The sequence below is a fragment of the Pelophylax lessonae genome (genome assembly GCF_965119305.1).
Source record: "Pelophylax lessonae genome assembly, chromosome: 7".
Taxonomy (NCBI): Eukaryota; Metazoa; Chordata; class Amphibia; order Anura; family Ranidae; genus Pelophylax; species Pelophylax lessonae.
The window spans coordinates 248,107,478-248,130,313 of record NC_138774.1 but is presented as its reverse complement, the minus strand read 5'-3'; the positions used below and the strand labels follow the sequence as shown (position 1 = coordinate 248,130,313).

At 41.4% G+C, this 22,836-nt stretch overlaps 1 protein-coding gene across 3 annotated transcripts in view; it reads right to left on the bottom strand.

Moving 5' to 3' along the window:
- Positions 1-1,994: 1,994 nt before the first annotated feature.
- Positions 1,995-22,836, bottom strand: part of IDH3G (isocitrate dehydrogenase (NAD(+)) 3 non-catalytic subunit gamma) — a 181,799-nt gene continuing 160,957 nt past the window's right edge. For all 3 annotated transcript variants that reach the window (XM_082262622.1, XM_082262623.1, XM_082262624.1), the window contains one exon: positions 1,995-2,017. The gene's annotated coding sequence lies outside the window, so the exon portion shown is untranslated. The remainder of the gene's footprint in view (positions 2,018-22,836) is intronic.

Here is a 22,836-nt window from a genome sequence, read left to right as displayed (position 1 = left end):
GCTCATCTTCTAAATGTAGCGTGTCTTTAACAGAGCTAATGAGCGCAGACATTGCAGTGCGTTCTCTTGCTGACCCGGAGGGGGAATCCTCCACCTCCTCCTCCCCATCCGACTGAGAGGACGGAGACCCCTCAGGGGGTACACTGTCCGTGGCAACCATATCTGGCTCGGAATCAGAAGACTGAGAAATCCTGGGCCTTTTCTTAGAAGCCCGCTCAGACATCAACAGATCCACTTTGGACGCTAAAGTCTTAAGTGCAGCAGTAAGTGAGACTAGTGCAGAGGATTCAGGAGTACCTGAACCCTCCACCAGAGCTGGGGGGGAATTTGCTATCCTGGGACTCCATCAGAACACTTAGCGATTAAATGGCGCTGTCCCTTTAAATCTGCGACAATTGCGGTTCCTACCGCAATGCACCACAATGAATAACCAGCCTGTGCTACTAAGCACTGAAAAGTAATAACTGCCAGCAGAGATATAAACTAGAAAAAACAGCAGAAAATCCTCCAGAAGTGTGATATACTGTACCCACGCTGCCAGCTCGATCTGTGTGCCAGGAGAAAGGAAATGTCGCACCACTAGAGAGAGAACATAATTCTGAGCCACAAGAAAATGGTTGCCAATGTAAGTCCATGGGGGGAGGCTCCAAGAAAATGGCCGCTGAGCACATGAGGAAACACATTGCCCACACTAAAGATGGCGCCCGAAGGGCGCCAAAGCATTACAGAAAATGGCTGCTGCCCTCACAAGTCAACAGCCTGCCCACACCTGAAATGGCGGCCCCGCGGTTTTACACCGATTGCGGCCCCCACAAGCATGTCTGTACTCACAAAACGTTGCACAAGCACCACAGGGACTCAGGGACCCCCGCAAACCCCCCACACCGCGGCAGAACCCCTATACTGCCCCCGCAGGGACTGGGAAGGGACACACGGGAACCGTACTGACAGACATGAGAGGGATATCACAGACTCCACATAGACTGCCATCCCCATAACAGAGGCCTCACATACACCCCCCGACAGATAATGCCATAGACATGCCATGCCATAGAAGGGTAGCATGGTACTCACTGGTCCAGCGAGAACGTGGGTACCGCCCTGTGACAGGAAGCCTCCCACTCTGGGTGGGGGTGCCGTCAGCCGAACAGGACGCTAGCAACACGCGGCGTACCGCAGTTGAGACGTCCCAGCGAAGTAGCCACTTTGCAGGCTTGTCCCTGAGGACAGGGACAGGTTGTTTGCGAGGCCTGGGAGTACGCATAGCCTGCTAACGCTCGATGGCAGGCTGGGATTCCGTAAGGCTCTAGGATAACCAGTGCGATTCCCAGCTCCGCAAACGCTGTAGTCTTCCGAAGTCTGACTAACTAAGCGCAGGAACAAATAAAAAGGTATCAGTGTAAAGAAAAAAATCACTTTTTTAGAAATAAAAAATAATAATAAGAAGAAAGCCTGAGACTGCAGCCCCAGCCAAGGGAAGCCTGCCTACTCCTAACTAGGCAAAAGACAAACTGAATTGGGAATGCTGCTAGCAGGGGGGTATTGGACCAGAGGGACAGCCCCCTGTAGGTGTGTCTATACAAGGTTTTGTGAAAGTTTTCCAACAAAATCTTCTGCCTAGCTTACTCCTGTGGATAAGACCAATACCCAGTAGTGAAGACTGTATGAGTGGGTGGCGACTGTCAGAAGACGTAAGAGAAACCTTTTTTTTCTATTAATAGCTTAGGGAAAAAACAAACAGATTGCAGTTTGTTGGAACTCTTTATTTACAGCTATTGCAATAATGGCAATACAAGCTTACTAATACAACAGAGCTCATATTCATTTGTTCACAGATCACACAGTTATCGCTGCATCTGTAAAAGCATGCTGTAGTACCGCAGAAAACATCTTGGATGTCTATTTTTTTGCATGGCTTGTAACAATTTCTTTTATATCAGTAACAGCAATGATGATGGGAAAAAAACCTTAACTTTTAAACCACACATGCCTGGCTGCATTCTGTACAAAGAGTATCCTGCAAAAAAACAAAAAAAAAAAAAAGCAAATCACTTTCAGTATTTTCACTTCTTTATTATTGCAGTGTAGTCAGATTCTAGTAAAATGACAAGTAATATTCCCACTAATGTAACAATTGGTTAATTGTTCTCAATAATCCCTTTACTGTAAGATTATGGTCACTTTAAAATATACTTCCACCTCTTCCCATGCGGTTTTTTTTTCTAGCAATGGGAGGAAGTGCTCCCAGAACCACATATTGAGGCTAAAAACATAGTACTCACAATTTGTGTTAATAAACAAAAAAAATAAATGGCATTTTTTTTTTTTTTTGTGGTGCCGAAAGTCAGATCTTTAAAATGAAGAATTGTATAACAATTTAATCATTACCATTCTATGGGGAAAAATATCCCCTTTAGACATGCATATAACAGTGAAGTGCTAGCTTAGCTTTCCTGATTTATCATCCTCCCATAAATATCTATGTTAAAAAGATATCTTTTACAATGAGTTTCATATAGTACCTTGAAAAAGTATTCACAATCCTTGAAATTTTCCATATTTTGTCATGTTAAAACCGACGTTATTTATTTTATTGGGATTTTATGTGATAGATCAACACAAAGTGGCACATAATTGTGAAGTGAAAGGAAAATGACAAATGGTTTTCAAATTTTTTTTTGCAAATAAATATTTGAAAAGTGTAGTGTGCATTTGTATTCTGCCCCTTTTACTCTGATACCCCCAATTAAAATCTAGTGGAACCAACTGCCTTCAGAAGTCACCTAATTACTAAATAGAGTCCACATGTGTATAATTTAATCTCAGCTTCTCTGTGAAGCCTTCAGAGGTTTGTTAGAGAACCTTCGTGAACAGCCAGCATCATAAAGGCTTGGGAACACACCAGACAGGTCAGGGATAAAGTTGTGGAGAATTTGAAAGCAGGGTTAGGTTATAAAAAAAAAATATCCCAAGCTTTGAACATCTCACGAAGCACTGTTCAATCCATCATCCGAAATGGAAAAAGAGTATGGTACAACTGAAAACCTACCAAGACATAGCCGTCCACCTAAACTGACAGGCCAGGCAAGGAGAGCATTCATCAGAGAAGCAGCCCATAGGAACTCTGGAGGAGCTGCAGAGATCCACAGCTCAGGTGGAGAATCTTTCCACAGGACAACTATTACTCATGCACTCCACAAATTTCACCTTTATGAAACAGTGGCAAAAAGAAAACCATAAGAAGTCCCGTTTGCAGTTTGCAAGAAGCCAAGTGGGAGACACAGCAAACATGTGGAAGTGGTCCGGTCAGATTGGACCAAAATTGAACGTTTTGACCTAAAAGCAAAACACTATGTGGCGGAAAACACTGCACATCATCCTGAACACACTATCTCCACTGTGAAAAATGGAGGCGACAGCATCATGCTGTGGGGATGCTTTTCTTCAGGAGGGACAGGGAAGCTCATCAGAGTTGATGGGAAGATGGATGGACCCAAATACAGGGCAATCTTAGAAGAAAATGTGTTAGAGTCTGCAAGGACAATGACCCTAAACAGCCAGAGCTACAATAGAATGGTTTAGATAAAAGCTGATGTCAGACTTGTGAGAGGGGCCTGTGCATGGCGTGAGTTGGAGACTCACCCCCAGTTAGATCACGAGATCAGGTGGAGAAAGGAGCGGGTGAAGTGGCTAGAGGAGGCGGCAGGGCTAGTGGGCTGGAGGATAGGAGAGGAGGATCGTGAGGATCTGTGGGTCTCAAGGGAGCGCAGCAGAGAGAGCAGGGGAGATCTCTGCAGGCCGGTGTTTGGGCTTGGAAGCCCTGCAGCCACGCGGCTCCTAGCTCGGTAATAATAGAGACCCTTAACCTGGCAGCATTCCAGCCAAATCCCATTACATTGGACGAGTTGACTGGACCTGCATACAGAGGACAGTGAAGGTCAGTGAAGCAGCCCAGCCCTGTGAACTGACAGCACAGCAGTGGGAAAACAGCAGTACACACCCGCAGCTTTGGAAACTCTGTGGGGGACACTGGTGGTCAAACAACTACCCGAAAGAATCAAACTGCAGAGGATGAACGCTATCCAGGAGGGGGTGAGTCAAAATCCTAAAAAAAACTCTAAATAAAAAAGAATGGTATATTTTATATTTAATTGAAGGATAAGTAAATTTGCAAGCCAAGTGTATTGCTCGCGGTTAAAAACGCACAGCTAATAGAAGTTTACAGAAGTTATCGAAGAGCTAACAGGTCAGGGAAAAGAAGGGACTATTACAAGAGATTTAAAGCATAAACCGGCCTGTTACAGTATATTTAAACCTGAAAGGCGAACAGGATCCTATTGGTTATCGGTCACAGAAAGGACTGCCATTCCCACTCCCACTCCAGGGTGTGTAGTTATTGCCTCCTTCAAGGACCTTCGCTTCCATTGCCCTTTTATTTTTTACCTTTACTTTTTTTGTGTCCATTCCCTCTAAAATGAGCTCCAAAACAAAAAGCAAAATTGTAAAAGCAAATACAAGCGCAATTAAGAAACACCTGACGCAGGAAATTAAAAACAACAATGGGCAAATAATACAAGGAAATCAGGGGAGCAAGGTGAAAAGCTAGTAAGACAATCAGTGGGGGAGCCCTCAATCCTTACATTGGAAGACAATGGTACTGAAAATGAGACGGAAACAAGCAGGATAGAGGAATTAAATATAAGCCCTCAATTTCCAACTAAAGGAGAAATAGTTGAGATGTTTAAAAAACTGGAGGACACCATTAAGAAAAAAAAAAAAAAAAACCGTCATCACTGCATGAAAACCTGGGACATATGCTGGTACTGTTGGAAGAAACAGAGGGTAGGGTGGAATCTCAGGCAGAGGAGATAATGGATTTGAAAGAACAAGTGAGAAAGTTGCATTCTAAACAATAAAGACAAGCCTACAAAGCTGAGGATCAGGAAAATTGGAATAGGAGACAAAATCTAAGGATTCAAGGCCTGCCAGAAGAAGAAAGAGGAATTGAAAGAAAAAAAATTAGTAAAGTTTTTAACCCTCTCATGGGTCGACCAATGGGTTCTATACTGAAAATTGAGAGGGCACACAAGATTAGGAAACCCCCCAGTGTATTAGCAGAAGCACCCGAGAAGCACCTGAGCTTCCTGGATGGGTAAATGAAGCAACAAGGAAGACTCTGGCGAGGAGATGGGAAAAGAGAAGTGTAGAGACGAGACCCATTTTTTGGGAGGCATGGCAAATAGGGACTAGGATTTAGAAGAAGAAAAAGAAAGAAAATAAAAAAAGAAAAGAAAATAGAAAGGTGAAAGTACCTGACCGGTCACTCTGAACACTGTGGTGCACCCAGACCCAATCACCCAAAAAAAGGGGGGGTTGGTTGGCGTGCGTGAACAGAGTTGAACCCTGCTGGGGGAAGTCAGTGGCGAAAGGAAGCCCAATGGACTTCCCGCCAACTCCATGGCTAGGTAAAGGCCAAAGCCAACCATTTCTTTGGGGTTTTTTTTTGGGGGGGGGGGAGCAGGGTGGAGAGGTTAGAAGGGGATGGTTGTGGGTGGGTGAGGAGTGGAGTAATGGGAGGGGGGTAAGGGAGGCAGGGGGGTAAGGGAGGGTCCTCATAGAAGAATTAAGGGATTGTTTTCTTCTGTTCTGAAAAGGTACCCCTTCTCTCCCTCAGAGACACCCGGGCTCACAAGGGAAGAGCTTTTGGAGGAGCCGGGCACACCAGGAATCTGGAAGAGGCAGAGAGAAGGGGGAATTAAAGGAGGAAAAACATTAACATGAATAAAATAACATTTTTAATGTATAATGTGAGAGGGTTAAATACCCCAGTTAAAAGACACAAACTTCTTAAAGAGATTCAGTATTATAGAGCAGGAATAGTTTTTCTACAAGAAACACACTTATCATATGGTACAAAAATAAAATTATTCTCAAAAAAAACCAACCAGTCTGGTATTACACTGATTCAATTAGGAGTAGAGCAAAAGGGGTAGCAATTGGATTTGCACATAATGTGAGATTTAAAATAAGAGAGAGACCTACTCAAAGTTGGATTACATATTGGTGGAACATCGAATGCCGGAGAGAATGGGTAAATCAACTACAGAAGCAATAACAATGTTGGATCACGGTCCTGTAACGGTAGTAATACAATGGACAGGGACAGAGGATAAGGCAAACTGTTGGAGATTAAATGACTCCCTAATACAAGAACAGGAAATCAAAGGAAAATTAAAAAATAAATTGAGTCCTTTTTTGAGACAGATCTGACGCAGGATGTATCAAAAGCTACGGTCTGGGAAATACATAAAGCCTACATCAGAGGTGTTTTAATCTCAATAGGGACTCAAAAAATAAGAGAGATTGAACAACATAAATAAAATGGAAAGGGATTTATTTGAATTAGAACAAAGACATAAGAAAAATAACGAAAAATAAATTAAACATCTGATAGCCCAGAAAGGAGAGGAATTAAATATACTTAGCAAGAAATAAGGAGAATTTTCAAGAGCAAATAAAGAGAGATATCAATGGGAATACAAGCCAGGGAAATACCTAGGAAATATAATAGGAAAGAAAAACAGGTGGGCTATATCGAGAAAATAAAAAAAGGAAAGGGAAAGTTAGTGTATTCAACTCAAGAGATAGCTGAAGAGTTTTGGAGGTTTTATAGCTCATTATATTCTGTAAGATCGGGGTGAGAACTGTTGAATCAGCTGGAGAGAAAGGGTAAATTACAGGCATTTTTTTACAAGAAGCTAAGCTTCCAAGAGTGAAGGAAGAAAAGCTGAAGGCACTAGAGAGATATAACTCAGGAAGAAATTTTATTAGCTCTGAAAGAGACAGCTGTAGGAAAGAGCCTGGGCTGGGATGGTTTTTCAATAACTTCTTACAAAAAAGTTAAAGAAATACTAGTCCCCAATTTAAATATTTACTGGAATTATTTGAAGGATGGAAGAGAAATGAGAAAGGAAACTGGGTTAGCCTATATATCAGTAATTCCTAAAGTAGAAAAAGAGCGCACAAAATGCTCCAGTTACAGGCCAATATCCTTACTGAACGTTGACATAAAACTATATGCAAAAATACTAGCCATTATTTTAAAAGGACTAATGGCAAAGTGGTACATATGGATCAAGTAGGGTTCATTCCAGGAAGAGAAGGTAAAGACAACGGAGTAAGAATATTACTTCTCCAACAAAAAATTATAAAAGAAGGGTCCCCTGTGCTGTTATTGTCAGTAGACGCAGAGAAAGCATTTGATAGAGTAGATTGGGGATTTATAACACTGAAGGAGTTGGCTAGAGGACCAAGAATGACTCAATGGATCACAAGGTTACATAAAGAACCAAGAGCGGCTGTTAGGATAAATGGAAAGTTGTCACAAGAGTTTGAGTTGAAGAAGGGTACGAGACAGGGATGTCCTTTATCACCTCTACTATTTATTCTGACACTTGAACCCTTGTCGACAACGATTAGGAATAGTATAGACTTAAAAGGAGTAAGAGTGGGAGGAGTAGAACATAAAGTGGCTGCATATGCGGAGGATATATTGTTTTAGGTCTCCAGCCCTAGAATAACTTAACCAAATATAAGTATGATCTTAAAACGGTACGGAGAACTGTCAAACTTTAAAGTAAACCCCTAAAAATCTGAAATTTTAAATGTAATTATAGATATATAATATAAAAGTTACAGGAAGAATTTCCATTTAAATGGCAGGAAAAACTGAGATATTTGGGGATAAAACTAACACCAAAATTGAAAGATTTACATCATACAAACTATATCCCGTTACTCAATGAAATTAAAGATGAGCTGAGGAAAATCTTGAATAAACCGTTATCCTGAATGGGAAATATTAACATGATTAAAATGGTGATCCTACCAAAAGTACTGTATAAATTTCATATGCTCCCGATACACATACCACAGGGTTATTTTAATACACTTAAAAAAATGATTTGTGGTTTTTTTTTGGCAACACAAAAAAACAAAAATAATATATGCTGTGAGAAGTAAAAACAAAGGGAGGGTTAGCGGTTCCAGATTTAAAACAATATTACAAAGCAGTTCTAATAACTAGAATGTTAGATTGGACATATAATGCACATGGGAAGGGGTGGGTTGAAATAGAAATTTCATTTACCACTTGCCGACCCCTGCAAGTACATTTACTGCGGCGGTCATCCCCGTACAGGCAAAGTGACGTAGTACTATGTCGCTAGCCTGAGAGCCTCTAGGGGGCGAGCGCGCCCAACCGGAGACGCCCTCCCGCCCCCCCCTCATTCCCTAACAAGTCCGCGCGTGTGACAGGCAGACCCGATGTCCACCGGTCACTCGCGATCTCCCCGTGGAGAGGGAGAAAGGCAGGCGGCTGATGTAAACAAAGCCGCCTGTCATTCTCCCTGATCTAACTGCAGAGATCATACGATCCTGCTATGTAGGATCGTATGTATCTGTGGTTACATCACTAGCCACACCCCTTTACAGTTAGAAGCACACCCCTAGGGACACACTTAACCCTTTCATCACCAATAAAGTTAACCCCTTCCCTGCCAGTGTCATTTTTACAGTAACAGTGCATATGTATAGCACTGATTACTGTAGTAATGTCACTGGTACCCCCAAAAGTGTAAAAAATGTCAGTCAAGGGTCTGATCTGTCCGCCGCAATGTCGCAGTACCGCAAAAAAAAAATTGCAGATCGCCGCCATTACTCGTTAAAAAACCAACCAAAAATGACAGAAATCTTTCCCTTAGTAAACGCAATAACTTTTGCGCAAACCAATCAAAATACGCTTATTGCGATTTTTTTTACTACACATATGTAGTAGAAAACAAATTGGCCTAAAATGTTAAAAAAATTTAGATTTTTACATTTTTTCTTTTGGGAATTTCATATAAAAAAATGTGAAAAATATTGTTATTTTTTCAAAATTGTTGCTCTCTTTTTGTTTATAGCGCAAAGAGTAAAAATCGCACAGGTGATTAAATACCACCAAAAGAAAGCACTGTTTGTGGAAATACCACCAAAAGAAAGCACTGTTTGTGGGGAAAAAAAAGGATGTCAATTTCATTTGGGTACAGCATCGCACGACCACGCAATTGTCCATTAAAATCACGCAAAATAGGGCCTGGTCAGGAAGGGGGTAAAATTTTCCGGGGCTTAAGTGGCTAAGGGAGACACTTTTAAAGAAGATGATATGGATTCCACAAAAGCATTGGTATTTTTCTAAAAACACGAGTATACTCACTAAAGTGGTATTTAGGGAACGGGATTGGATACACAGACATGGAAATGGGAATATAACTCACCATTAATTCCACTAGCTGGAACAGATTACTTTGCACCAGGGATATAATGAAGGATGGAGATATTTGTACAATGGAAGAAATGAGACACAAAACAGATATTTTGAGGATAGACGAATTGAGATACCATTAATTAAAACACTTTATTAAAACTTTGCCCCAACCATTAAGAACAGGAAAAGATCTATTGAACAAGCAGGATAGGAGTTGGTGCATCACACATACCTATATAGCATCAAGGGGTATGCAGTTCATGTATAGTCATTAGTCTGGTGTAGTTGATGGCTGAAATGGATGACACTCAGGGCCAGCTCAGCTGAGAAGTCAGCTCTGAAAGTGGAAATAAAAACAAAAAGCAGAGCGCCTCTAAGTGTTATCAGTTTAATTAAAAGGGTACAGGCAGGTTTTCCTGTACCTGCCTTACCATTTTAAATAAACTGATAACACTTAGAGGCGCTCTGCTTTTTGTTTTTATTAGAAAAAAATATATTGCCTCTTGAAAAAAATTTTAGTATAAAAACCGCGCTGAAGCAATGTACATCTCAATTATATAAGATTCTAACAAGGTTGACAGACCCCTTCAATCCATTATATTTGGAAAAATGGGAAGCAGAACTTAATGTAAGATGGAGTAAGGATGAAAAGGCAAAAATACTGGGTTTGGGGGGAAGGTACTACAATAGATACAAGAATGAGGAAAATTAATTATAAATGTATTTCAAGGTGGTATATAAAAATACCAACCTGAACAATCTACATTATGTTGGAGAGGGTGTGGCAAGAGGGGGACTGTCAAATATTTGGTGGGAGTGTCCAATTATAGAGGTTTTGGGGGGAAATAGTGAATCTCATCCAGGAAAAAACGGGAATTAAAATGTCTAAGACTCCGGATACATGTTTATTTCATAATAACAAATGCTCAATAAAGCAATATAAAATGACAATTATGCCCCACTTGATAAATGCTGTAAAATATTTAATCCCAAAATGGTGGCAGGTGCCAGAAAGCCCAAAGGTAGGGGATTGGATTAGAAAGGTTGATAATATCTTAATTTTAGAGGAATTCTATTACTTGGGAGAAAATATGTACTGGTGAATAGACACTCGCGCCAAAGGGTTACAATTATGGTTAGTGGTTCACTGTGTGAAAATGGGATTGCTGCTGTGAACAAGCCACAGGGGTAAGCAATGGAATAAATGTAATACTAGTATTACCCACATCGCATATCCTATAAACAAAATGATACGATGTATGTGCTGGGTGGTGTGTCAAATCCAAGTTATGTGATGCTAGAAAATTATTACAAAAGAACAATGGCTCTTAAAATTGTGATAGATGGCTATTTCAGCTACCTATCTATATTGGGTAATTTGCATATACCCTTTCAGCATCCACCCTTATAAAGTGTATAAATCAATAACAAGAAAATAAATCAATTGTATCTAAATTCGCATCAATAAAAAAAAAAAAAAAACATATAGTAAAAACCATATAGTAAAAAAATACATAGTAAAAAATATATAAAAAAGGTTTTTTAAATGATTTTAGTTCATAAGTACTCTGGTGCAAAAGCTGGTAAAAAATAAAGTGATAAGTGTCCAAATAGTCAGTGCCGTAGTGATGTCACCCTCCGTGCTGCTGTATTATAAAGGTAGGTAATTCAAACTCACCAGATGGTGTTGAGCCCCAATGCCTTACGACAAGTGGGTCAGTAGAGTTTATATAATGGATGTCCAGCGGGGTCCCAGCCGTCAGTGTCCGGGTGGTCCTGGTTGCTCCTTGGACTGGACAGTGCAGTGCCACCCCCCTTTTGATTTATGCTCCATGATAGGGTTGCCACCTCATCCCTTTAATCCAGGACACATCTTTGTCACACTTTTCACATATTTGTAAAACATTTTGAAAACCATTTATCATTTTCCTTTGACTTCTCAATTATGTGCCACTTTGTATTGGTCTATCACATAAAAACCCAATAAAATACATTTACGTTTTTGGTTGTAACATGACAAAATGTTAAAAAATGTCAAGGGGTATGAATTATTTTTCCTGGTGCCTCCATGGCAGCATATGAGTGATAGTAGCCCAGCCTACTTCCGCCCACAGGACCAGTGGAAAGCTATAAAAAACACCCACACAAAAGTCCATTTACTTTTTCGTCCTCACAGAACTCACAGCCAGTGTGAAGAAAAGAAACCCTTACCTGCCACCTTTGGTGGTTTTCCGCACAGGTTAAGCTGCTCCTATAGCGCAGTCCCTGACCTTGGGATGTTAAACGCACTGATAAGGCAGGGAACCCCTTCTGTGGATCGTTTGGGGCAAAAAGTCTGATGCTATCTAGCCCCACATACAGCAGTGCAGCCAGGGTTATTTTCCTCAGAAGAGCTTTCCATGTCTGGAGCCTGCCTCCCAGAAGGAGTGGATCCATTTAATGGACACCGCATTTCCAAGATAAGAATGTTTTTTCATTTTTTGGAATTTGTCTGTGAATAGCCTCATAAGTTGTGTGTTACATCTCCTCTCGGATAGGCTGCAGCTGCACCATGTTCCAGTATGCATTCTAGTGGCAATTGTGTAAGAGAAAGCCAAGTGTCTAAATTCAAAGGAATGATGCATTATGTCATCTTTGGTTTGGGCAAGTACTCCCCAAGGTGAGAAGATTGCCAGGAGTGGGAGGCAGGCAGAAGAGTTGAGGAAAATGGGGTTAAAGACCCAGCGGCTTCCAGATAGGGTGTTCACGTGGTAGGACTGCATGCCAGCACGCCTACAGCCGCAAACCCTGCATCAATGGCCATTTTCTTCTGCCTAGGGGATAGATATGTCCATACTCATGACTGAGTGGCATTATTAAATATACCTGACTAAATGTCTGTGTTCCAGCTGTCTTGCACTATGAGCTCACTGTATAACAAAGATCCACACGGTTCCTACAGGTAAGGGTGATCAGACCAGGTAGGTATTTTGCTGCTAAAAGAGTACATTCAGGTGCTAACTGACAGGAATATGCATGAGAGGAGCACCAGAAATGCAGTCAAGGTAGAGAAAATACTCTTCCATACTGGAAATACTAACACTATGGCCTAAAGATTGTGTTAGGACCACCTTAAAAAGGAAGACAGAAGTTTCAGGCCAATTATGCTTAGCCACAAGGAATTTCTGTGAATCCTGGGTGAAGCTGCATTTACAAAAAAAATTATTTGGCAAGAATGCCTTAAAGAGGGTGACAGAAGGTCTATTCATAGCTGCAAATTATTGCAGTGGGCCTGGGTGAAGTTACTATAGCCAAGTTATTGAGAATCCCTCAATCTGCATTCCAATACTGTTGCTACCAACTGCATAAAGCCTCCCTAAGCAAAGAGCAGGCCAACTGCTGGAAAGGAAGAACAGAGAGGATAAGCTGGTACTTTATGTTCAGCCAAAGGCTTTGGCTCTGCTGGCCATTCTCTTTAAGGTAGGTACATTTACCATGAGTGGAGAAGAACCAGAGAAGCCAGGTAAGAAACCAGAGCAGGCTCAAGATAAGAAAGTTGCTACAGCATTTCCTCAGTCGGAAGAAATAGCCTGCATAGCCTTCCAGGGACAGGTTCTCTGACAGTCCAGGTCAACAGCATTAGAGATGCGGCTGAAGTTGAATCCAAGAGCCCATGGTGGCATTATCTGATATGCATTTGAAGCTTTAAGGGGCTGGGTTCAGATACAAGTTTTCCATAGAAAAATACAAAATTTGCATTGCCTCCCTTCGCCTGGGACACTTTCTGGCTTGGTGGGCATCAAAGATACCGGTGGTCAGCGGTGTGCAATTTTGGCTTCCTAGTGGGGTCGGGTGGGTGGGTGTTCTTGGGGCTAGCGTCCTGGGCCCATCTCTATTCCCATCCCTTATGCAATTTCTGTGCTTTCTTTTTGGACCCATACACTACCATTCTGGGACCCTCCCCCTTGTCTACTGGTCAGCACCTCATGTAGCAGGATGCTGGACCCAGTACAAGTTTCATTGCATTCCTGAAATATTCTCATAGAGAGATCCTTAGAGGACATGGTCCTCCAGATATTCCAGTAATTTGGGTAGGTTCATACACACTAGTCTCAGATTCAAGCTGTCTGTACCAGGAGCAATTTGGATCTCAACTTTTTGTATGAGGGGCATGAAACTGAGGCAAATCCTTTGGCCTGGTTTCACCCCATGTATTTACAGGCCTCTATTCTTCGAGGGACAAGTTGACTCAGCCTTTGGTCAGGTGATTTCCCTATTGCTGAGGCTCAAGGGTCTGGCTCTCATGCAAGGAAGTCTCTTCCTTTAAGGAATCCTTCAACTTCAATTTTCAGGTCGATCCAGAGCTTTGTAGTAGCAAAAGGCTAGATTGGTATCCTTGGAAAAACATCAGGCTCCAGCCTTGTCCGGCATGAGCATTCCAGGTATACATCTTGGCAGGCAGACTGCATCTGACAGCAATGCCTAAACCTGCGAGACTGATCTCTACCCCTGGAGCTATTCCTGGAGGTATGTCCCAGGTAGGCAAATAAAGAGGTTGACTACCAGGCCCCTGAGGTCAAACTAAAGGCTAGGCAGTTTTGTCTCAGGTGCAGTGGTCCTCTGGTAGGATGCTCCTGTGACTTTCGGTATGTTCTTCCCTCGTTTGTCTTGCTTGTTCGGAATAGAAAGCATTCCGATGTATCAGGCTGATCCAGGCAGATGTGGTACGCCAATCTAAAAGCGGTGCCAGACAGTTGCTCCAAGGGATCTACTGGATCAGGATCATCTGCTCCCAAGGAATGTGTCTTGCCATCCAACTTCAAGCGGTCTTTGACAGCTTGATAATTGAAGCTCAAATTTTGAGACCGGGCATCATAGAGTCTTCATGTTAAATCTATTATTGGACATGTGGTGATTGCTTATCTTGGTGTAAGCCTCAGCACTTTCTCCCAAAAAGTTTCTTCGCTGGACAAGTCCTCTCCTGCAGCTGGACCCGAGTCAGCATTTGGCTCTTAATATTGCTGCCCATGTGACTTTGTGGGATTTTAAGTAGTTCACTCATAGCCTTCACTTAGAGAGGTGACTGTTCAAGACTGGTGACCTTGTCTGGCATTGAACCTTTCACAGGTTTAACATAAGACAAGGTTGTTAGAACCCAGTTCTCTATCTTACTCCGGTTAATTTCTATCTGTCTCCTCAAACAGAACATCCTTATTCAGTTCTTTGATCTGCATCTAGTTCACCTAAAGGTTGGTTGGATGTGGTCATGTTGTAAAGTTTATCTCTCAGTCTTTACTTTCCTAGGCCTCTATCCTCACTTTCCCTGTGTTCTACCAGGGGCTTGTGGTGATTGTAGCCAGAGTATTGCACTTTCTGCGAGAGCATTTGGGTGCTGTTCATTGTCCTTTTTCTATATGTGCTGTAATTTTTGGGTCAGACTATGGGGACATGTCCCCTTGAGGGAGTGCGCTTCGGGGGCCTGTCCTGGGGTTTTGCATGTTGATACAGATGGGGAGGGCATAACAAATGGTGCTCAATTGTTTTTCTACCAGGCAGACATTTTCCCTTATCCGAAGCCAGCTTCTGGTATAATAAATATTGAGGAAGCTATTCAAGCTGCAGGAAATTCACAGCCTTGCTGATGTCATGGCTTTAGGAGCCTGTGGGCGTTTTTTTGCTTATCCCTTGGTGAGATTGCTTTGTTCGACTTGGGTGAGGAACTCCTTCAATACATCCAGATCAATGATGGCACACTTGCAAATAGTCATTAGCTAGCCAAAGTAGCTATACCTAGCTCCTTAGAAACCAACAATGGTAGAAGGCTCGAGCACACATTCACCTTGCGGCTCCTAAAGTTAATTCTAATGCCCCGCTTTATGGCTTGGCTGCAACCACTGAAATTCATTTCTGTGTGTTCCTCCAGCAGCATCTGAACATCATGGGCACCTTATGCAGAGATGTCAGCCAAGAAGACAGGCAGGGGAGCCATTCTGGTTCAATTTTGGCACATTTTTTCAGAACTACTAATGGGCTAAGTAGTGCTCACCACATCTGTCTTTGGGGGGAAGCCAGTAGCTTACTCACTTTCTTATGATAGCTAGTTATAGATCGATCACACGTATGCTGACATGGAGGCACCAGGAAAACAAAAAATTGTATCATATTTACCATAATTTACTTTTCCTGGTGCCTATTAATGGCACCCACCCAGTTCATTCCTAGAGATGTACAGGAAATGGGCTGTTGTGTGGGTGTTAACTTTTTATAGCTATGCACTGGTCCTGTGGGCGGAAGTAGGCGGGGCTACTATCACACGTAGCCTGCCATGGATAGGCACCAGGAAAAGAAAATTACGGTAAATATGATACAATTTTCTGTTTTCAAGGCACTGTATATGGATCAGAAAAGGGGAATATGATAGTTGACCCACCACCGTTTGTCTAAAGGGGATATTTTTACCTATAGATATTTAATCAAATTGTAATAAAATCCTTACTTTTAAAGATATAACTAAAAAATCCAATTTCTTTTCGAAGTTTCATCTGGAGGAGGTGCTGATGTGTTCAGCTGAACCATACATCTTTCTCATTTTATTTGTGTTACTACCCTATTTTGGATCCTTTTGCCTCTTTCTACATGGTATGAGAGCCCCCCATTCTGAACTGAAGTTGGCAGCATCTCAATCTCTTATTATTGCTTATCTAGGCTATTGTTAATTGCTTTGGGCTGACCTTTGAGACTAGCACTCTGTGCAATAGCTATTCTAAGATGTTTAAGAGCTTTTTATGGAATTTGTACATGTCCACACTTGTGAAGACATTTGAATGCCAACCATGTTGCAACCAGCTTGCCTAGGTAGTAATGATCAAACTAGACATAAAATTCAAAACAATTTTTAGTTTCATTATTTCTTTGATATATAAGGTATAAACACTACAGAAGAGAAAAAGGACATTGAAATAATATTGATTAGGCATAGATGGTATACAATGGTATGCATACAAGAGGTAAACCTTCAGTTTATGCCAGATAGGACCTTTCCTAGGTCTACATGAAAAATCTGTTTATGTCCTTACGCAATTTAGAATTTGCGGATGGGGGTTAGGATGTAAGAGAACTATGTGTAATAAAACATATGTTACAAGGCAATAGACCAACAGGACAAAACCGAACAAGACAAAACAAAACAGCACAGGCAATAGGTTTATGTCAAATTTCCGTCTCTGCAAATAGCAAATGTAATCAGTAGAGAATCTTTTATACCAATCTATCCATACTTTCCACCGAGAGATAGCAGTTTGATATCTGAGAGGAGGCGAACATCATCTCATACGTGGCTGTATAAATCTTTCCAATTGCGTACTAGAGATAATCTTGCGCTTAGTAGAATGTGGGTGGCAATGGACCCAATTCACTATAACGCTATGCTAGCGTAATAGCGTACTTTCATATTTTACAGCGAACTCGCCGTAAATACACTCCCAAACCAAATTCACTATAGTGGAAAGCATAATTGTGAATTAACTATCGGCAATGTACGGCAGTGAGGGAGTAAAAAAAGTAGTCGTGCTAAAAGTTCTACTATTTTCCTGGAAAAAATGTTTTGAGCATGATAGCATAGCTGAAATGGTTCTTAAAGATGTGGTATATTGTTTGGACATGTTCTGCTTTGAAATATTTTCAAAAAGTGATGTATAAAAAGAAATTTCAAGGAAAATGTGAGGTAAAAAATTCTCCCGCAGCCTACTACTAAGAAGCAGTACATGTGCGCATGCCCAGACCATGAAAATAGTTTCAAACCTACACCTTGGCAATCGTAAGCTGCCGTTATAGTTACATAGTTACATAGTAGTTGAGGTTGAATAAAGACAATAGTCCATCCAGTTCAACCTAGGTGTGTGTGGCCGTAATCTCTCATACCCCTGAATGTTCTGATCATTGAGATGTACGTCCAAGAGTCTTTTGAAAGCAACCATACTTCCCGCAGAAACCACCTCTTGTGGTAGAGAATTCCACAATCCTGTAGCCCTAACAGTAAAGAACCCCCTGCGTTGCCTGAGGTTAAAACGCTTCTCCTCTAATCGCATTGTATGCCCTCGAGTCCTCATGCAATCCTTTCAAATGAATAGCTTTTTTCTATGCTGAGATCACCATTGAGGTATTTATAAATTGCTATTATGTCCCCTCTCAGACGTCTCTTCTCCAGGGAGAATAAATCAAGCGATTGCAGACGCTCTTCATAATTAAGGTCCTCCAATCCCCTAATTAGTTTAGTTGCCCTTCTCTGGACTCTCTCCAGCTCCAACACATCCCTCCTGAGGACTGGCGACCAGAACTGGACAGAATACTCCAGATGCGGTCGGACCAGAGTTTTATAAAGTGGAAGGATTATAGTTTTATCTCTGCAATACATCCCTTTCTTTATGCATGCTAATATTCTGCCGGCTTTGGCAGTTGCCGCTTGACATTGCATGCTATTTCTTAGTCTATCCTCTACCAAGACTTCCAGATCTTTCTCCATTTTTGATTCCCCCAAAGGTTCCCCCCCTAAAGTGTATTGTGCTTTTATGTTTTTAGTCCCCAAGTGCAAAACCTTACACTTCTCCACATTAAACCTAATTTGCCATGTCCCACTCTGTTATTTGTCCTCTGTAGGATATCTGCTTCATGCCGTGCAGTTATTGCCCTGCCCAATTTTGTGTCATCTGCAAAAACTGATATAAAACTACTGATCCCATCCTCAATGCTGTTTATGAATAAATTGAACAGGGTTGGTCCCAGGACTGAGCCTTGGGGGACCCCACTTACCACCTCCGACCAGTCTGAGTATGCGCTATTTATTACCACCCTTTGGACATGCCCTTTTAGCCAGTTCTGTATTCAAGAGCAAACCTTGCGGTCGATGCCTGTAGACCTTATTTTATAAATTAAGCGCTTGTGGGGAACTGTATCAAACGCCTTAGCGAAATCCAGGTACACCACATCCACTGGTCTCCCCCTATCTAGCTCACAGCTCACCTACTGGTAGAATGTTAAGAGATTGGTTTGACAAGAACGCCCATTTGTAAAGCCGTGCTGATTACTGCTGATGATGTTGTTGTCTTTAGCAAACTCTACGATATAGTCCCTCATCATCCCCTCCAGAAGTTTACATACTATCGATGTCAGACTGAAAGGCCTATAATTTCCCGGGACATGCCTCTGCCCTTTTTTGAATATCGGTATCACGTTAGCTTTCCTCCAATCCCCTGGTACATTTCCTGTCATAATACTGTCTGCAAAGATCAGGAACAGTGGTCTAGATATAGTCTTACTAAGTTCTTTGAGTACTCTCGGATGTACGCCATCCAGGCCTGGTGATTTATTTGTGTTAATTTTATCCAGCCTTTCACCAATTTCACCCTCTGTTAGCCATAGTGGCAAGTCCTGTGTATTACTACTAACCATACAGTCATGGTCAGTGTACCCCTCCTTTTCCTGTGTAAAGACTGAGGAGAAAAAAGCGTTCAGCACGGTTGCTTTTTCAGTGTCCTCTGTAACCATCCTCCTGTCATCTTTAATTATGTGTGCAATATGCTCTGCCCTAGTTTTTTTCTGTTGATATAGTCAAAGAATTTCTTTGGGTTCTTTTTACTATCCTCTGCTATTTGTCTCTCAAAGTTGATTTTAGCCATTTTGATTTTATATTTACTTTTCTTATTTTCCTCCTTGTATTGCTCGAAAGCCGATACTGTGCCCTCTGATTTATATTTCTTGAAGGCCATTTTTTTTACCCTTAAGTTTAACATTACGGTTTAAGCCAGCCAGGTTTGGATTTGTCTCTTCTGAATTTATGTCCCATAGGAATGCACTGCGAGATGCATTTGTTTAATATGTTCCTAAAGCATTACCATTTTGCCTCTGTGGTCAGTGTTCCTGAGGTTTGGTCCCAGTTTACCCTTTCCATCATTGAGCACAATTTGGGAAAGTTTGCCCTTCTGAAGTTTAGGGTTCTTATGCTCCCCTCTTGCCTTGTTATATTGTTATTTACGCTAAATGTGATCATCCTGTGATTGCTAGAGCCCAGGTTGTCCTGGACTCCTACCTCCGAGATTAGTGATCAATAGATCCAGCACTGCATTTTCTTTAGTAGTAGAATCCACCAACTGTAGTTGTCCTGTAAGGTTTCTATGAAAAGAAGGGCCTTCTGTGAATGTGTAGTCCCCTCTTCCCAGTTAATGTCGGGATAATTGAAGTCCCCCAATATGATGACTGATCCCAGTTTTGCCACTTTACCCAACAGTGATATAAATTCCAGCTCTACCTCCTCCCTTTGGTTGGGTGGCCTATAGCAAACCCCCACAATTACTTTTCCCTTTACTTCTTCCCTATGGAGTTCTACCCACACGGATTCCAACTCTATACTCATCCCTTCCATAATATCACTCCTCTCTATCACACTTAAATTATTCTTGACATAGAGACATACCCCTCCCCCTCTTTTTCCTACCCTGTCCTTCCGGTACACCGAATACCCTTGGATATTGGCCAGCCAGTCATGTGAGGGGTCGAACCAAGTTTCTGTTATTCCCACAAGGTCTTGTCCTCCTTATGTACTAACATTTCCAACTCATCCATTTTATTAGCTAGGCTCCTGGCATTTGCATATACCCCTCTTAGTTTTGTGGAAGTTGATAGTGAATGGTGATTATTTTTATTCCTGTTTGGTCTGAGGTTTTCCCGCACAGACCCCCCCCAATTGACGTTATGGAACTACTGCCGCTGCTGACTCCAATACTGCCTTCTGTCCTTTGCTTCCTCCTGACTCACTCTACTTCTGAGCCCCCCATCTCCTAGTTTAAAAGCCCCTCCAACTTGGTGGCCATCTTTCTCCCAAAAAGAGCTGTACCAGCTGTATTTGGAAATTCCTGAATACGAGTACACGGCCAAAAAAACTAGGCTTAAGTGCATATAAAAGCAAGTGTCATCCATTGATTCAAATTGTACACATAAGCATACATTTTACGTTTGGTATGAATTGTTGTATTCCTAAAGACAATTGTCCTTGCTGGCTTTTTACTTTAAACAATGCTAAAAAGCTGTAATGTTTTCATGTTTTTTTGCAATAGATTCTCTCTCTCTCTCATATATATATATATATATATATATATATATATATATATATATATATATATATATAAAGTTTAGGGTTACATAGAAATGTCCTTATTTTTGAAAGAAAAGCACTGTTTCTTTCTTTCAGTCTACGTAGACATTGTTAATGTGGTAAATGACTATTCTAGCTGAAAAACAGCTGTTTTTTAATGGAATATCTACATAGGTGTATTGAGGCCCATTTCCAGCAACCATCACTCTTGTGTTCTAATGGTACATTGTGTTAGCTAATTGTGTTAAAAAGCTAATTGATGATTACAAAACCCTTGTGCAATTATGTTAGCACAGCTGAAAACTGTTGTGCCGATTAGAGAAGCTATAAAACTGGCCTTCCTTGGAGCTAGTTGAGTATCTGGAGCATCAGCATTTGTGGGTTCCATTATACTCTCAAAATGGCCAGAAAAAGAGAACTTTCTTCTGAAACTCGACAGTCCGTTCTTGTTCTGAGAAATGAAGGCTATTCAATGCGAGAAATTGCCTAAACACTGAAGATTTCCTACAATGGTGTGTACTACTCCCTTCAGAGAACAGCACAAATGGGCTCTAACCAGAATAGAAAGAGAAGTGGAAGGCCCCGATGCACAACTAAGCAAGAGGACAAGTACATTAGAGTCTCAAGTTTGAGAAATAGACGCTTCAAAAAGGTCCTCAACTGGCAGTTTCATTAAATGGTACCCGCAAAACACCAGTCTCAACGTCCACAGTGAAGACCAGTCTCAACGTCCACAGTGAAGAGGCAACTCCGGGATGCTGGTCTTCTAGGCAGAGTGGCAAAGAAAAAGCCATACCTGAGACTGGCCAATAAAAGGAAAAGATTACGATGGCCAAAAGAACACAAACATTGGACAGAGGAAGATTGGAAAAAAGTGTGACAAAAATGGACAGACGAATGTAAGTTTGAGGTGTTTGGATCACACAGAAGAACATTTGTGAGACACAGAACAAGTGAAGAGATGCTGGAGGAGTGCCTGATGCGATCTGTCAAGCACTGTGGGGGTAATGTGATGGTCTGGGCTGCTTTGGTGCTTGCTGGTAAAGTGGGAGATTTGTACAAGGTAAAAGGGATTTTGAATAAGGAATGCTACCACAGGGTATGGCATAGCATTTTGCAACGCCATGCCATACCCTATGCAAGAACTATTTAGGGAAGAACAATCAGCTGGTATTCTGTCTGTAATGGAGTGGCCAGCGCAGTCACCAGATCTCAACCCTATTTAGCTGTTGTGGGAGCAGCTTGACCATATAGTAAGTAAGAAGTGCCCATCAAGCCAATCCAACTTGTGGGGTGAAATTCCTTCAGATTACCTCAGGAAATTGACAGCTAGAATGCCAAAAGTCTGCAAGGTTGTAATTGCTGCAAGTGGAGAATTCTTTGATGAAAGCAAAGATTGAAGGCCAAAATGTTTATTTCAAATACAAATCATTATTTCTAACCTCGTCAATGTCTTGACTATATTTTCTATTCATTTTGCAACTCATTTGATGAATAAAAGTGTGAGTTTTAATGGAAAACATAAAATTGACTGGGTGACCCCAAACTTTTGAATGGTAGTGTATATATATCTCAAGAGAGAAAGAGAGAGATACTGCCATGTAAATTTTGTATACCCAGGGACTTTTGTCATTTGGGATATATCTTGTTACACTGAGCATGCTCAAACACTTTGCCATTTGGGCCATATCTTTGGATACACTGAGCATGCTCAGCCACTTTGCTGTTTGACATCTGAAATTGAATGGTAGATAATGCACTCCTTGCTCTCCATCTCACATAAATCTTAACTAAAACTCCCACAGCTGTTTTCACAAACCACACACAATACCATTGCTAATTGCAAATTTAAAATGAATAACAATTTGGTGTGTTGTTTATTATTTCCAAATTATATTTTTTTTTTACCACAAAAATGTAATATGTGTACCGACATAATTAATCCAATTCAAAATGTCATTACCAAAATTCAGAGGGTAATACCACAATTCTACACTCGAATACCAATAATCAAAAGAGATCACAGAATAAATAAAAAAACAGAACTCCTGACTGATGTAATGACACCACCTATAGGCAAATGCCCCAAGAAATGTACTTTTTGGTTGTAGGAGGGTTCCATCACCATTGCAAATTTTGCTATATGTGTTCCACGGGCAAGGACAAGAAGCAGCCTTGTGAATTCCACACCAACACCAATTGCAGCCTCTTACCAACAAAAAAAGCTACAAAATTAGAGATGGCCCTATAGGAGCATGCTGACAGTAATCAGACATACCCACCCTTGGACCCAGATGGCATATCACAGAAACATGTTGCTCAATGGCACTTAGGACTTCCAGGGTAAATCTGCATTGATTAATTTTAGGCACCCCAGGGACTTAGGGCTGTTTTACACCTCATA